The sequence below is a fragment of the Thermobia domestica genome, chromosome 1, assembly GCF_964235325.1.
Source record: "Thermobia domestica chromosome 1, izTheDome1.hap1.1, whole genome shotgun sequence".
Taxonomy (NCBI): Eukaryota; Metazoa; Arthropoda; class Insecta; order Zygentoma; family Lepismatidae; genus Thermobia; species Thermobia domestica.
Genome location: NC_137454.1, coordinates 120294360 through 120309552, shown reverse-complemented (window position 1 = coordinate 120309552; position 15193 = coordinate 120294360). Strand labels below are relative to the sequence as shown.

At 33.4% G+C, this 15193-nt stretch overlaps 1 protein-coding gene across 1 annotated transcript in view; it reads right to left on the bottom strand.

Annotated features, from left to right (window-relative positions):
- The window catches only part of LOC145688441 (uncharacterized), a 140425-nt gene extending 130294 nt beyond the window's left edge, over positions 1–10131 (bottom strand). The window contains exon 1 of the mRNA XM_081762678.1: positions 9866–10131. The gene's annotated coding sequence lies outside the window, so the exon portion shown is untranslated. The remainder of the gene's footprint in view (positions 1–9865) is intronic.
- Between the last annotated feature and the right edge of the window lie 5062 nt (positions 10132–15193).

The following is a 15193-nucleotide window of genomic DNA, read 5'->3' as shown; positions in this document are numbered from 1 at the left end:
TGCACTCAACAATGGATAAAACAAAATAATTAAAAATTACATGGTTTATTCCCTGCTTAACGATTTAATTTGTTTTGGGGGCAGTTTGAATAATGATCACTTGAGTTTGATTCAATTATTTTGAATATTGTAGCTTTATACAAAATACATCAGAAAGATAGGGAAAAATCAATCAATCAGTCAATCAATCAACCAATCTATCTATCTATCTCGGTCAAATTTTCAACATAAATGAGGTTCTGGCCAGGGATAGTTTTTATTATTTCACTTTGACGTGCAACTTAGGGGAGGAGAAGGAGGAGACATTTTAAAATGATAGAAAATGACAGATATTAGTGTCGAATCCATAGTTTTCGGGTTCGTTGAGACGAAAAGTAACACTTCCGATGCCATTTAAATCCAAATTCAGCCCTATTCTGCTAGTTGGTTAATAATGCTTTTAAACTTATCTTACAGTAAACATCTCTTGTGTTAGGTTGTAGTTTACTACGGCTTACTTTTTAATAATAATGCTCTACTAATAGACTTTTGCATTGAGACCAAATAATTGAGTAACTCCTTGTAGAATGCTACATTAAAAAAAAAAAATAGGTATTTAAAACAAATGTCGATAAGAACAACTTCAGATTTTTACTATATGATATTTTATTTATCGCCTACATTTATTTTATTAACCTACATTGTACTGTATGATTCAAAGGCGTTTCTTCGTAATATTTTTCTTTCTTTTTTTTTTTACCTCGTTGTTTATTGTGGGCACATACATGACAAATGATCAGGTGTAAGACTGTAAGAAGCTAAAACTTTTGTACTTATTTATAATATACACAAGATCAAAGACACGTGCAAACTCTTGAAAAGAATAGTCGATTCCTTTTATCTATAGATGAAGTGGAGTAAGAATATCACTTCATTAAGTAAATGTTTATAGAGGCCTATATATAGATGAATGTAGGAGGTATAAGTGAATAATAGAGAAACCAAGAATTGTCATTTGTACTTTTAAAATCAGCACTCTGTTGTTTTGGGAAATTTAATACATCATATTCCATTTTCTAACTAAAATTAAAGAATCTTGTATTTGTCAGGGGAACCTTATTACAGATCTTATATATGAGGTAACAGTTCTCGTTTGCGTATAAACGAAAAAAAAAAAAAGTCAAATGGTGCCATTTTCTACGAGACTAACCCTCATTGCCGAATTTTACTTTAGCTATTTTATGTTCATTTTAGGGGCTGATTCCGACATGTGATGTACTCTAATATTCTCTGCATATAATATATACGAATCAGAATAGCGATTATTCTTGTTTGAGCACAAATAACATTACAAAAAGTATTCTTTGATGCTGTTTACATGTTACCTCTGTACTTCGGTATTTTTCGGTTGATAGATGCACGTCATTGCTCACACAAACAAAAACAATGAATTTAAAGAACCAAAATTTAATTTGCTTTGACTACGATATTAGAGTCAAATCTGAAATGCATACTATAATTTACGTCAGTTCTATAATACTTTTTATCATTTAATATCTTTTTTTTGTCATATACAACGTACAACTAATTCTGAAAAAAAAACGCGGCTCTAGCTATTAAACTGTATAAGTAAAATAACTCCCAACATTTAGTTCCGAATATCCTTTGTTACTTTCAAAATCAGCAGCATTTACTGTTAGTTATAATTAGTATGTATCATACATAATAGACAGATTTCAGATATAAACCGAAAGTTGCTAGAAAAAGTCTTCAGAGGTGATCTCATGCATATATAAACTGCAGTTATGTTTACTTTTTGCAAAGTCGTGTAAGCGCAATCGAGAAAGGTAAGTGCAGTCTCCAATGGTAAACTTCGCAACTATTATTTGCAGAGGACATTATGATACACTATACGTTGGAATCACCCCCTGGCATGAATATAAGGTACAGAAAATAATATTTCGGCAATGAGGAATTAGTCTAATAAAATGGGACGCGATTTGCAGTTTTTTCTGCAATGTCATTTATGTGTAAAGAAGAATGAAGAAGAATGATCACCACTCTGATTTCTAACTACTTCTTGCAGAGGACATCACTGTACATAATACGTTGGAATCAGCTTCCTAATGTTATAAGACGCCTAAAAAATAGTGACAATGAGGGCTAGTTTCATAGATAGTGTAGCAATTTGCAGTTTCTTTCTGCAATATCATTTGTGCGCATACGAGAATGGTCACCACTCTGTTTTGAAACTATTATTTGCAGAGAACATTAGTGTATTTCTTACGTTGGGATAAACCCCTTGTCATGGACATAAGATACCTAAAAAAAATCCGCAATGAATGACTGCTTCCCATATAGATATCTGTTAGAAAATTCACAGTTTTTGCATTCTTCACCTTAGTGCGTTATGCAATCCATAAATTTATATTTTTTCCGAAAGAGTTGTCCCTAAATGTCCCTATTTTTCGAATTACCTAAGCAATCACAAATTTCATTTTCCACCATAAACCTATCACGTGATCCTTTCACTTAAGATTAGAAGCTGCTGGCTTCGGGAATTGAATTCCAGACAAGAGAGTTATCTGTGGTGAATGTCAGTATTGCATTGCTAATATATATATATATATATATATATATATATATATATATATATATATATATATATATATATATATATATATATATATATATATATATATATATATATATATATATATATTAATATATATATATATATATAATATATGAGTTTGTTCTGTTTGAAAATTGTTATTTCTAAATTCTAAATTAAACAGATTTTGTACACGGGTTTCTCTGAGCTAAGGTCAGATTCTTATCTCTAGCAAAGATATGGATCGACTTTTGGTGGGGAAAAAGTGATAAACTATGGGAACAAACAAACAATATTATGTACACAATAATACTATAATTTTTTCGACTCTAAAATTGACAGCAAAAAAACGTAAAATGGCAAGTAAGACATCAGGTGTTAGACAATATACTTATTTTCAAATGACAGAAAATATTCACACTTATCTATAAAATATACGGTGTAACCCATCTACCCATCTACGTATAACTTCTAGAGGGACATGTTAACTTCCTATCTTTTGAAGTGTTTAGAAAGAATCAACTAGACTTTTTTTTAAAAGTAATGTTATTTCACGCCTTCGCTTCGCAAGAGATTCATTCGATGCACCACCACCTGGACACAGGAAGAAGCCATCACACACGTTTAGTAAACAGTTGAGAGAAGAAAAAGAAAGGATTATTATTAATGCAAGCACAAGCAACAGTGTGTATTAGCATTAAGAGGAGAAGAGAGAGTCTCATCATCATCGTAGCCTACGGTTTATTTTCCTTATCCATAAGAACACATAAACAGTTAGTTACCTGGACGAAACAGTAAACAGGAATTCTTGAGGTGTAGCATTTAATTTGAGAGAGAGTGCGCAGGATAGAAGGGCAGGCATATATTAGTACATTAGTAGGAAAATATTAGTATTGTTATGTGGTGTTTATCAATTGATAATGAAAACAACTTTGCACACTTCCAGCTGTTGTTAAACATGGCAAAGGAAGAAAATAAAAATACATTGTTTATGTTACTAAAAGCTTGCCGTGGGGGAATCGAACCCGGAACTTGTAACGTGGCAATGGACAAAGGTTGTCGGATTTTTTCCCCAGTCAATGACACATTCAGGACTGCAGTTAAAATAATCTTTCGTCTGACACGACAATATACCATCTTTTCGTTCTGAGCTCTTTCGTAGCTAAATGGTTAGTCGGTAATAATAGTCAAATACTTGGGGGTAATCTGCTTCGGATCATGAGTCACAATCCATCATCGGAGATTTGAGTCTCTCTGAAGAGCATGGGCGTTTTTAACTTTACTCGAGGTGTATGTGTTCGTGTTCCTGTCGAGCCAGGTACCGATAAAAACTGCAAGAAAATCAAACTAGAATACGGAAAAAGTTAAAAAATAATATAAAAAAAGCAAGTACCAGTGTGCACCACACGAAGGACTTTGGTTTGGTTTCTGGTAAACCAAACTCTTTAACAAGCTACCTTTACCAAACCTAGATTCAAATATAGCATTTTACCTTAAATTAAATAAAATATGAGTACACTTTGAGATGAATTCAAATTTTAAAATAGGAAATATTTAACTCTTTAGATTTGTCGACTAGTAAAATACCGCTAATTTTACAGTAATTATGTGATATCTTCAAATAGATAAAAGATAATCGAAATGTGGAACAAGAGCGCCCTAGACAATATTATTTTGCATGAGGTACCGTTTTATCACGAGTCACCCCGTTTGCAGCCATTTAGAAACGAGAAAATAAATGCTGATTTTCCAAATGACTGGAAATCGAAAGCAGATAAGTGAGTCGTGATAACGGCATCTTATATAAAATAATATTGTCTAGGGAGCTCTTGTTCCACTTTCCGATTATCTTTTATCTATTTAAAGATATCACATAATTACTGTAAAATTTGTGGTATTTTAATTTCGTCATGATAAGGCCTTTTAAGTTTTATTTTAGTGTTGCATCTCAAGGAGAGATTAGCATTTTTCATCCTCAGCATTCCCTATAAATACATAGGGAATCGCTTTTTAGTTGTCCATATCTTGAAATCACAGGATGAATCATCTCTGTCAACAAAGACGATTCCAAACTTTCGACGTTTCACATCCCGGCCAAAATTGATGGTAATTCATCAAGTGGTTCTTGAGATTTTATCTCCCTTACGGACAGAATAAATATACAAAGGAATTTTGGTAAACCAAATTTCTTAAAAATGGGTAGTATTGACCAAAGCTCTTCGGTAATTGTAGTAGTAAAGTTCAATATATTTTTTTAAATGTCTCCTTGTAACATATTGATAAGTGTGCTTGCCCTTTATAAAATGGCTTTTAAAAAACAGTGATATAAACTATATCTTTATTATGATACTAGGAACAAAATGTTTCCTTTATGCAGAATCGAAGCGAGAGGAAAACTACCTGTAGCAACGTTCTGCACCCTTGAGTTCATTGTTTTTCCTACATTCTTTCCCACTGGGAGGTTAGAGGGAGAAATTTAACATGAGGAATCCAGGGAAAAAGGTGGATGTTCTTAAGACCTGACCTTGTGACAAAGAAGAAAAAAGTTACCTTGGAAAACGAAACCATTTCGGTTTTCATTTCTTGTGATTTTCTGACTCATGTTAAGAACACGACATTCATGTGAAGATATTATTTTGGGAAAGAAATCTGATAATATTACATCATGAGAGTCAAAATGACTTTGGGTGATTTCAAGTTTAAAAAAAACAGCATATTAATATGCATTGAAATTTCAATTATCCGGAGTAATAAATTGTGGACCTCCTCAATCCAGATATGCAGATATCACAGTATTGGGAAAGTAATTAAATAAAAAATCGCTTCTCGGCAGAACTCATGTGGTTCGGATGGATCCCATGTTAAACTGTAAGCCCACGTCTCATATAGCTTCGCTGCTGAAAGGAACACTAAACTCAAAGGAACACTAAACTCAAAATCATCATAAATAAATTTAAAAAAATGTTGTGAGATAAAAAATTCTAAAATCACTTTTGTTTAGCAAAAATGTAGGCCTAAAGTGTGTAAAAACGGTAATAGATAGAAAGTTATGGTTTTCTGAAATCAATTAAGCAACCCAAAGATAGGTATATTCTATCTTCACTATAATCTCCCTGCTAAAACCAGAAGTGGTAGATATTTATTACGACTTTCGGTTTTAATAATAATTGGGAAAATATCAAGCAATACAAACCAGTGGTGTATACATGACACTGATATTTATTTATTCCCTGACTTCGATCCGAATGTTTGGGAATACAGGTGATTGGAGTGCGGATAATTCGAGTTCTACTGTATTACAAGAAATACATACAATTCGGAAAACAACAGTTTTTATATCCCATTATTATCCACAGTGTGTAGGGTCTTCTTGCTAATGTCATAATGAAGGGCTCTATAAGCTATGTTTTAATATCAGTTTCACTCAATGAATGTCGTGTTTATTGTTGGCTGCGAATAGCATATTTTTTGGCAGCGTAAAAATTAGTTTTTCTGACGATTTCTCAAAAACCACGCATGACAGTGTCAAAAGAAACCAGGTACAGATAGTTCTTGATTAAGGTAAAATGCGAACACCAAAGGAAGTAGGGCTGTAGTGGCTCATTATATCTAAATGAAATCAATATGAAAATATTACTAATAATAACAATTTTTCCTCTCTTTTTCCTGCCAGCGTGCCTTCTAGTATATATCTCATGATTAATGTAATTCCTTCATACCCAGTGTCCAACCAGTTTGTCTTTCTCTTTTAAATTACGATCTAAAATCGTTCTTTTCTCCACTATCATTTCTGAAGTAACTAAGAAAAAAAATCCTGAAGCATTGTGTGGTCTCTATAACATTAAATTAATAGTATTATATTTTCAGATATACAAGGGACGGTCAAATTAAAGAAATGCAAACTACTAACTTTCTTTCTAAAGCATTCAGAGGCAGCTCATGAAAGAAGAACTATCGGTAAAAACTGAAGTTTTATTGTTTCAAACTAAGGAAAGAAGAAGCTATTATATTTGATGTACTAATTATTGTGAACAAGAATTAGTACATTAGATATTTTCCCCCTTAATTTGAAGCGATAAAACTATTTCTTGACTGATATGACCACTCTCACTAGCTGCTTCTCAAAGCTTTATTCTTGAAATTGTACTGGAATATTTTAATAATAAGTATGTTAAAGAAGAACTAAGAACTCTTCAAACTAATATAAAGACAGAACTTTTTCTAGAAATGTGATGTCCAGTTCTTCTAAATGTGAGCAAACATTGTCTTTCTTTATATCCTGTAATATGTGTTCCTAGTAACTGCACTATTAATATATTTGACAATATTGAATTCTAAATAGAAGATATATATGTAGCTAATTAAACGTCTTCCGCGTCTAATTTACGGAAATAGTTATATACTCAATATTATATTACAATATAGAAAATAATAAATTTAATAATAATCCTGATAATTCGGGGATTTAGTATGAATATCCAATTAAAATGAATAGTGTTGATTTTTAACTTTGAAGAACTTATAAAAATTATTGTCTTGACTTAGTAGATTATACTTTGTTGTATGAAATTAAAATTTCGGTTGTTGTCTCCCAATATTGAATTTCCACTCGGAATTTTGATGTAGTATATCAGGACTCAATTTCCTTGCTAGCATACGCAGTCAAAATTCATCTTAAACTATAGATCTACGCTTCATATAACTCTGATATTGAAAAATAACGCTAAATTCTAAACATCGAGGTATTTTGCTTGATAATAAATTTCTGAAGGGGCCGCGGTGGCTCAGTGGTAGAGCGTTCACCTCTGGTGCATGGGGTCTCGGGTTCAAACCCTGCTCCCGCCAAGTGAACTTTGTGGTGCACAAACACCGTGTGCGTGGGTTTTCTCGGGATTCTCCCGTTTCCTCCCACTTTCTTCATTTCACCATTTCATTCATTTCTCATAATCACCGTCTCCTTTAGCCTAACCGGCATTTCAATAAATTTCTGAAAATATAAGATGAAAGAAGAGCCTCATTTTGGCTTACGGGAATTTGTACGCATGGTTCTGAGTTCAATTTCCGTGGGAAGATTTATCAAATGACATAAAGAAATAGTTGCTCAGATTCCAATTCATTTAGTCATTGTGCCGACAACCGATGTTAAGCTTCAATTATACGTTCAATTAATAAGACAAGAAAATGCAGGCACTTAACGAAAGAAAGCCTTAATGAAACTACAATTAAACATACATTTCTGCATGGATAATTTCTGGTTGCTTAGTTGGATTGGAGTCTTATACGGCCCCGGTTATTTTCAGCATCGAGACTATATGAGACGTAGACCTACACTTTAATCTGAACTATCGTAGTGCATTCAAATTTCACGGCTATTCCACTGGGAATCGAAGCCGGTATTCTGCATCAAAGGCGTGCGCACTAACTACAAACCATATTAGATTCAACTCGGAATTAAATGCACGTTTCCTGCACGAACGAACGTAATGCTAACTATTTAATTATTAGGAACCTTTCAGGGATACAATAATATGTTAAACTATGCGAAATAACTAAATAATTCTGTATTATTACTGAGGGGTAAATTGTAGGAGAAACTGCAGTCAGGTTTGTCGTCCAGAAATTAAACCCGTGATATTCCGAATATGAATTATTAAAAGCTACTTTCCAGATATTTCGCTCGTCTTTGGGGGATTTCTAAGAGGAGATCTGGTTCTCATTTTGGAAAGCATGAACTTACTGAATTTTCATTAAAGACATTACGCTTATCAGGACAGCTTGTTTTATAAGCTCAAATATCATATAATGGCTCGATGACTGGCAAAAATCAAAGTTAAAATAGTATTAATTACATAGTCAACTCCAGAAATTGAATTTCTTGTTTTACGTCCCATGGTTATGCTCTGTACGCTAATGAAGACAGATGATTAATGAAAGTGATTGATTATGAAAGCACTATGTTGTCCACTATAAAGTGGCATGATCTGGGATTGAACCAGGGACCCCTTGCATCAGAAGTGAGCGCTTTACCACTGAGGAACTGTTCTAACCTCAAATTCAGAGATTATTTGTTTTAGATGAGCTGTTAGATATTTCAGTATCTCAGACATCAAATCATTATAGATAGACTTTAATAGTATACACGAACTACAACGAGAAAAGTCTCATACGTTTGTTAGTATTTTGCAACACAAGCAGAAGAGTGGTTCATTCATGACTAAATGGTAAACATTACGATCCTCGACGCAGGAGACCAGTGTTCGATTCTCAGTGAGAGCTAGGGCTGTTGTGATACCACTTAAGCCGTAGGTCCACATCTCATAATAGCCTCATTGGTGAAAAGGGACGCAAAGCTCAATAACAACAACTCTTCAACGAGAAAGTGTAAACTTGGGTGATAATCATCAAAAACTTAAACACATAATCTGTAAATGTTGAGACTGTTATCACTGAGCCACGATGGTTTACATGCACAAAAAATTCATTTCTTTCCTTGACTCAGCAAAACAATCAATCACAACAAAAAAGAAATTTGTTCTTCTCACCACATGTTTTTATCCTTAAAATATAGTAATCAATTTTCTTTTTGAAAAGTGGACCTAGCTGTTAAGTTCTAAATAAATATATGACAGAAGGTAAACTTGCGTTTGTAGTAAATGTTTCATTTTGTCACCTGGCCTAATTTGAAGGTTATTTTTAAACACAAAAAATATACCAAACAGTTACACAGCTCCATCGTTTATGATTAGTGTACACGTTTTCGGTATGGGATACTCTGGTTCAAATCCCGGCTCATATGGTCCGGATCCCACGTTAAGATGTAGGTATATGTCTTATAGAGCTTTGGTGCTGAAAAAGAGCACCGTTCTTTTTAAAACAACTAAGCAGTTATAGACAGCTATTCATAAAAGTGCGGACCCCGTATTCAAGGAAAATTATCCATCTCCTCTAAAAAGATAAATAAATAAAATTTGAACTATTCGTAAATGATATACGGCATTTGTTACGGGTAATAATATTATTTTAATAAAAATTTAACATTACCCCCTCCGATTTCAAATACTGGACACGGCACAAGCGAAATTTTTGGTGAGTGTATTTAAAAAATATAAAATACGAACTCCACCCATTTTCCTCCAAGTTAAAGAACATTTAGTGGAAACACGCAAAATTTAAAATAAAATATGCTCCAAATATATTTGGGATAGAACATCGTGTGACAGACACCTATCACCGCAAAACTACTACAAAAATTTAAAAAAAATGTGAACTTACCTTAAGTTATTTTTCACTATTTTATAAAATAAAAAAATATTTTTGAAAAACAAAAATTGTTTTTTAGTGTTTTGTTTATATTTGCCAAATAAAGCAATAAACACGCCTTGTAGTTAACAAAAAACAAAACTAGATAATTATTCTAATTTTAAAAAATCACAAAAGGAACAGTCACTTTATATATTTAAAGATTAGAAAATAAGACGCAAGCACTTGAAAACAAACGTGGAAAACAGATTTTCACCCATAAGATCGTTTGAGATACATTCGCGAGACTAGCCCCTACCTTCAGGTCGCTTCACGTTTTATAGAAAGCAGCGACTGTGACGTCAGGCCAAACAGGTAACGGGAACTTACTCACACAGGTAGATCTTTAATTTTCACCCACCAGATGTCAGTCTTCAGCATTTGTGTTCATCAGTTCTTAACTAAATATAATAAAGACAGCTACTCTTTTTACGCAAAAGCAAGCGCATTATTTGGTATTTCGGTACAGAGAGTAGTACAATAATAATAATAATAATAATAATAATAATAATAATAATAATAATAATAATAATAATAATAATAATAATAATAATAATAATGTTAAGAGGAAAAGGAAAATTACTGTATAACATGTACGCATGTTACACTTTTTCCTCGTTGCACGCCTGTTTAGATTTAATTCCAAGGTGCTATTAAGTGAGAGTTGACCATTGTGACGTAACAATGTGAACTGACAGTCATATGTTTTGTCGTGCATGCCTTGTGGAAAAGTATATTTTGACCGTGACGGACTTTTTTATTTTATTTTAGTGTGCTAATGAATAGTTTATTTCTAATACAAAGAGGAAGGAATATTGCGTCTAAAATTCTTAAATACATAAATATTCGTTTCGATATTGCACATATATGATAAAATATCTGTTTTCCGGGCCTTCAGGACCGTTTTTGTCCCTATTTCTTTCTATTTTTTTTATATGAGCGTTCGGCCCCTAAAGACAAGTTTCTAGCCAAAGGAACGCATATTGCAGAAACTATATATATATATATATATATATATATATATATATATATATATATATATATATATATATATATATATATATTCATTTTCCTACTTTCCGGGAACATAGGAGTAAAGAAAATATAATAGTGAAAAAACTGAATTTGTAAATTCAACAGATTTGCCCGTTTTATGAACCATTAACAAGCCCTGAGAATGGCTTTTGGATGATTGTCCGTTCGTCTATGCAAGCCCTTAAAAGGTCACAGTCATCAATATCCTGACTATAGTGAGACCAAATTTTAATATCGAGGTTTCTATTGGATTCTAAAAGGAGAAAAGTTAGAGCTTCGGCGGCTCAGTGGTAGAGCGTTCACCTCTGGTGGGTGGGGCCCCTGGTTTGATCCCAGCCCTCACCAAGTGGGGTTTGTGGTGGACAAACACTGTGCGTGGGTTTTCTCATGTTTCTTTCTTTTCCTCCCACTTTCTTCATTCCACCATTTGATTCATTTCTCATCATCACCGTCTTCTTTAGCTTATAATGCTTAACCATGGGAAGCAAAACTGAAAGATCTCATTTCATATTTTCCAATAGAAAGATTATATTTTTTACATTCACCGAAAATTGAGGTAAGGTAAGGGCGAAAATTAAAAATTGTTAAGGTTTAAATAATTTCAGCAAAGTAATATTTCATTAACGAATCTACAATATGAAATAGTTCGGTATTCATTTTTAAATTTTGTATTTATGTTTTAATGTAGCGAGATGGTAAAGTAGATTTTTTAACATATTTTTTGTTTTGTTTTCAATGTTTACGGTATCATTATTGTGCTTTAAAAAAATGTTAATTTATTTTCGAAAGTGTACTAATGTTTAGTAATGTTTAATGTTTAGTATCCACTTAAGCAGACTGAATAGAACTCGATGGACTTGAAAGCTGAATGACTTCGGTTTTTATCCCCCCCCCCAAAAAAAAATGATGGCTAAGTGCTACTATGGTTAAGTTACATTAAGTTACTAACAAAACTTAATTAACCCTCACACTAAAATAACGAACATGTGTTAAATCCAAATAGCAATTTCCTCAATTTTTAACCCAGATCATAGTTGTCTAGAGGTTTATTGAATTGGAAATCGTCCTTTTATGTATTGGCCTCTGTACTTGATTTGTAGGTATTTTTTGTCGTTTTTTTTTCTTTCTCGAAAGCAATATCCAAACCAAGCCAGCAAAGGGTTATGCCCTTTTCTTGGCAGAGATGCAATAAAACTATATATGTATATATACATAGGATGAAGTCGTTCATTCGTATCAGGACATTAACCCGGCTTGTATTGTACAACATTGAGTATTGAAGCGAAAATATGACGTAGATTGAACTCCTAGAACAGAACGAAAATAACGATCTGTGTAGACTTTAAAAGAAAGGATTCAGAATGCGCGTAAGAAATTAAAAAAAAAAAAAAACTTTTGTTTTAAACGATTTCTTTTTTAATTTAAAATGCCTCATCTGCCTTTGAAAGCTGACAAAAGTAAATTTTGTCCGAATTTTTAAAATTATGATAACTATATCCTGAATGTTGTATTATGATATTATGAGTCTCAGGTTTCCGTTACAAATCAGAAATCTGCTTTTCAAACCATAAGTTCAATTTTAACACTATATCCAAATTTTAAACACCATAATCACTATATCCTGAATGTTGTATTATGATATTATGAGTCTAACCAGGGAAGGGTCCGAATGGGGCACTCGAGTTGCCGAGCGACATGTATCAGACATGAAAGAGGGTGTGAAACTATGTACATATGCAAATTTATAGCGCCTCAGGGCAACATGGGAAAGCAGGAAAGCCGGAAGAAATATGGTCTATCGTAGGGCCCAGCAACACAGAAAGTTAAGGAATCACTCGTTCTACGCTTGAATGGCTATATAAGATCTGCTATATCTGTAACTAATACCCTGGCCGCCATATTGAGTGGCCATCTTGAATTCGGATTCACAATGTAAAAGAGAAAATGGGTCATGTGGCATATGAAATAGCACTGAAATTTTACCAGGAATTCATTTGTATTAACCATTTTGTAGTAACTTTATTGTGAGTTGAGAAGTAACATGCAAGACAGTCCTAAGGTGATATTTGAACAAACTGCGGAATAATCTGTCGGAATAATGTTGGCACAGGATGCACATCTAGAAAAAGATTACAAAGAGCATTTGCACATGCAAAGAGCTGATAATATTTCAGTGTAAAAGATGGATAGTTGTTGTCACGTTAAATCACCCGACACAAATTAGAGCTGGGGATTACAGGTACAATTACGACGTGCTTCTTTTCAAAGAAAATAACATACATCATCACATAAGAAAGTATACTGATAAAGGTACATACCAACATATAAAGAACAGTTGATGTGAACAGTATCTATAAGTGTGTGACGAAAACACAAGAGCTGTTCTCACCTGCCACGCTATCATCTATCTCTAACGCTTTATTTTCTTCGTCCACCGTATCAATATTCAATAATAACTACATTTCTAATCTTCTTCACAGGGATTATTGTTGCAAGTCCCAAACTCACGCACTAATAATGATACAACTACCTGGAGATTCATATCCATGTCCAAAAGAAAAAATAACTTTTCCATGTGATGAATTAGAATATACCTTGTCATTTTCTACCACTTCCTCAACAGTGGATCACCGATCAAGGGCACATTTAGCTTCCTACCAACCACTCCATCTTACTTAACTACTTCACTGATAACGCAGATATTAGCTAATGATCTTTCTCGCGTACTTTCTATCTGCAAACTGGACACACAGTAGGTGGCACGGACTTACCTTTGGTCTCTTCTTTCTCTGCCGTCAATGACTATCTTTTCCTTACTCGCAACTATTCTGCATGTAAACACTTCTCCTTTGGTCTGTATACAAACCAGAGTTCTCCAAGCTCTAGCTTTTGCGTCATACTACTGAGTCTATATCACACAGTTTATATGCGTCCTTCTTGCATGTTACTTCTTCACTCACAACAGTTACTACAGAATGGTTAACACCAATACATTCCTGGTAAAATTTCAGAGCTATTTTATATGCCACACGATCCACTTTTCCTTTTATACTGTAAAACTAAATTCAAGATGGCTACTTTCAATATGGCGGCCATGCTGTTAATTACATATAGCAGATTTTATGTATCTACTACTAAACATTTAGCTTCATATCTGTGACCATTCACGCGCGGAACTAGTGATTCATTAGCTTTCTCTGTTGCTGGGCCCTACGGTCGGCCATATTTCTTTCGGCTCTCCTGCTTTTCCATGTTGCCCTCAGCCGCTATAAATTTGCATATGAACATAGTTTCACACCCTCTTTCATATCTGATACATGTCGTTTGGCAACTCGAGTGCCGCATTTGGACCCTTCCCTGGTAAGATTTCCGTTACAAATCAAAAATCTGCTTTTCAGACCATAAGTTCAATTTTAACACTATGTTCAAATTTTAAAGACTATGATAACTATATCCTGAATGTTGTACTCGTATTGTGATATTACGAGTCTCAGATTTCCGCTACAAATCAGAAATGAGGCGCCTAGTATCAAAATCCATTTCGCTTAGTTTCTAGTAATCTCGGAAAACGTGCAGTGAAGCTCCATATACACTCATACAAAGTCCCATATTTGAACTAGTCTTTTAGTAAGAAATATTAAGCTTTTAAACAAAATGTCTGTTTCCATGGAATTCCTTTAGATCAAACATAAAACAAGCGATATATAACTCAATTTCGGTTTTAAAAAAATGGATTGGGCGGCTTTTGATATTAGACACCTCAAATATGCTTTTTAGACCGTAAGTTCAACTTGCAAATCAGAATACGATAGCTTTTAATTCAAAATCGAAACACAGAGAAAATCAGAAATTTCTGTTTCAAACATGTTTTGGGAAAGTGGTTCTTTGCCCTTAAAACGCATTGAAAATGTAACGAGAATCATGAAAAGTGCAACATAATGAAACTTATTTTGAATACCATTCCAAGGACGGGGAAAACATTATATAGGAAAAAAAGAACTATAAAAACTCTTATACGATGTATAAAAGAACTAATATTTGATGGGGTAAAATTAAGAAATAGAATTAGGAATACAAAAAACATTAGGCACTGTAACTGCACTGTAATAAATAAATAAATAAATAAATGTTGGAACACGATTTGAGGCGAGTTTTGGGCATTGTTTAATATGGACCAAAATGTCCCAAAGTGTTCTATCATTGAATAAAAATGGTCTAGAATACCTCCTAACAGTGGCTAATAGGAACTTCCCCAAGAGTGTTCAA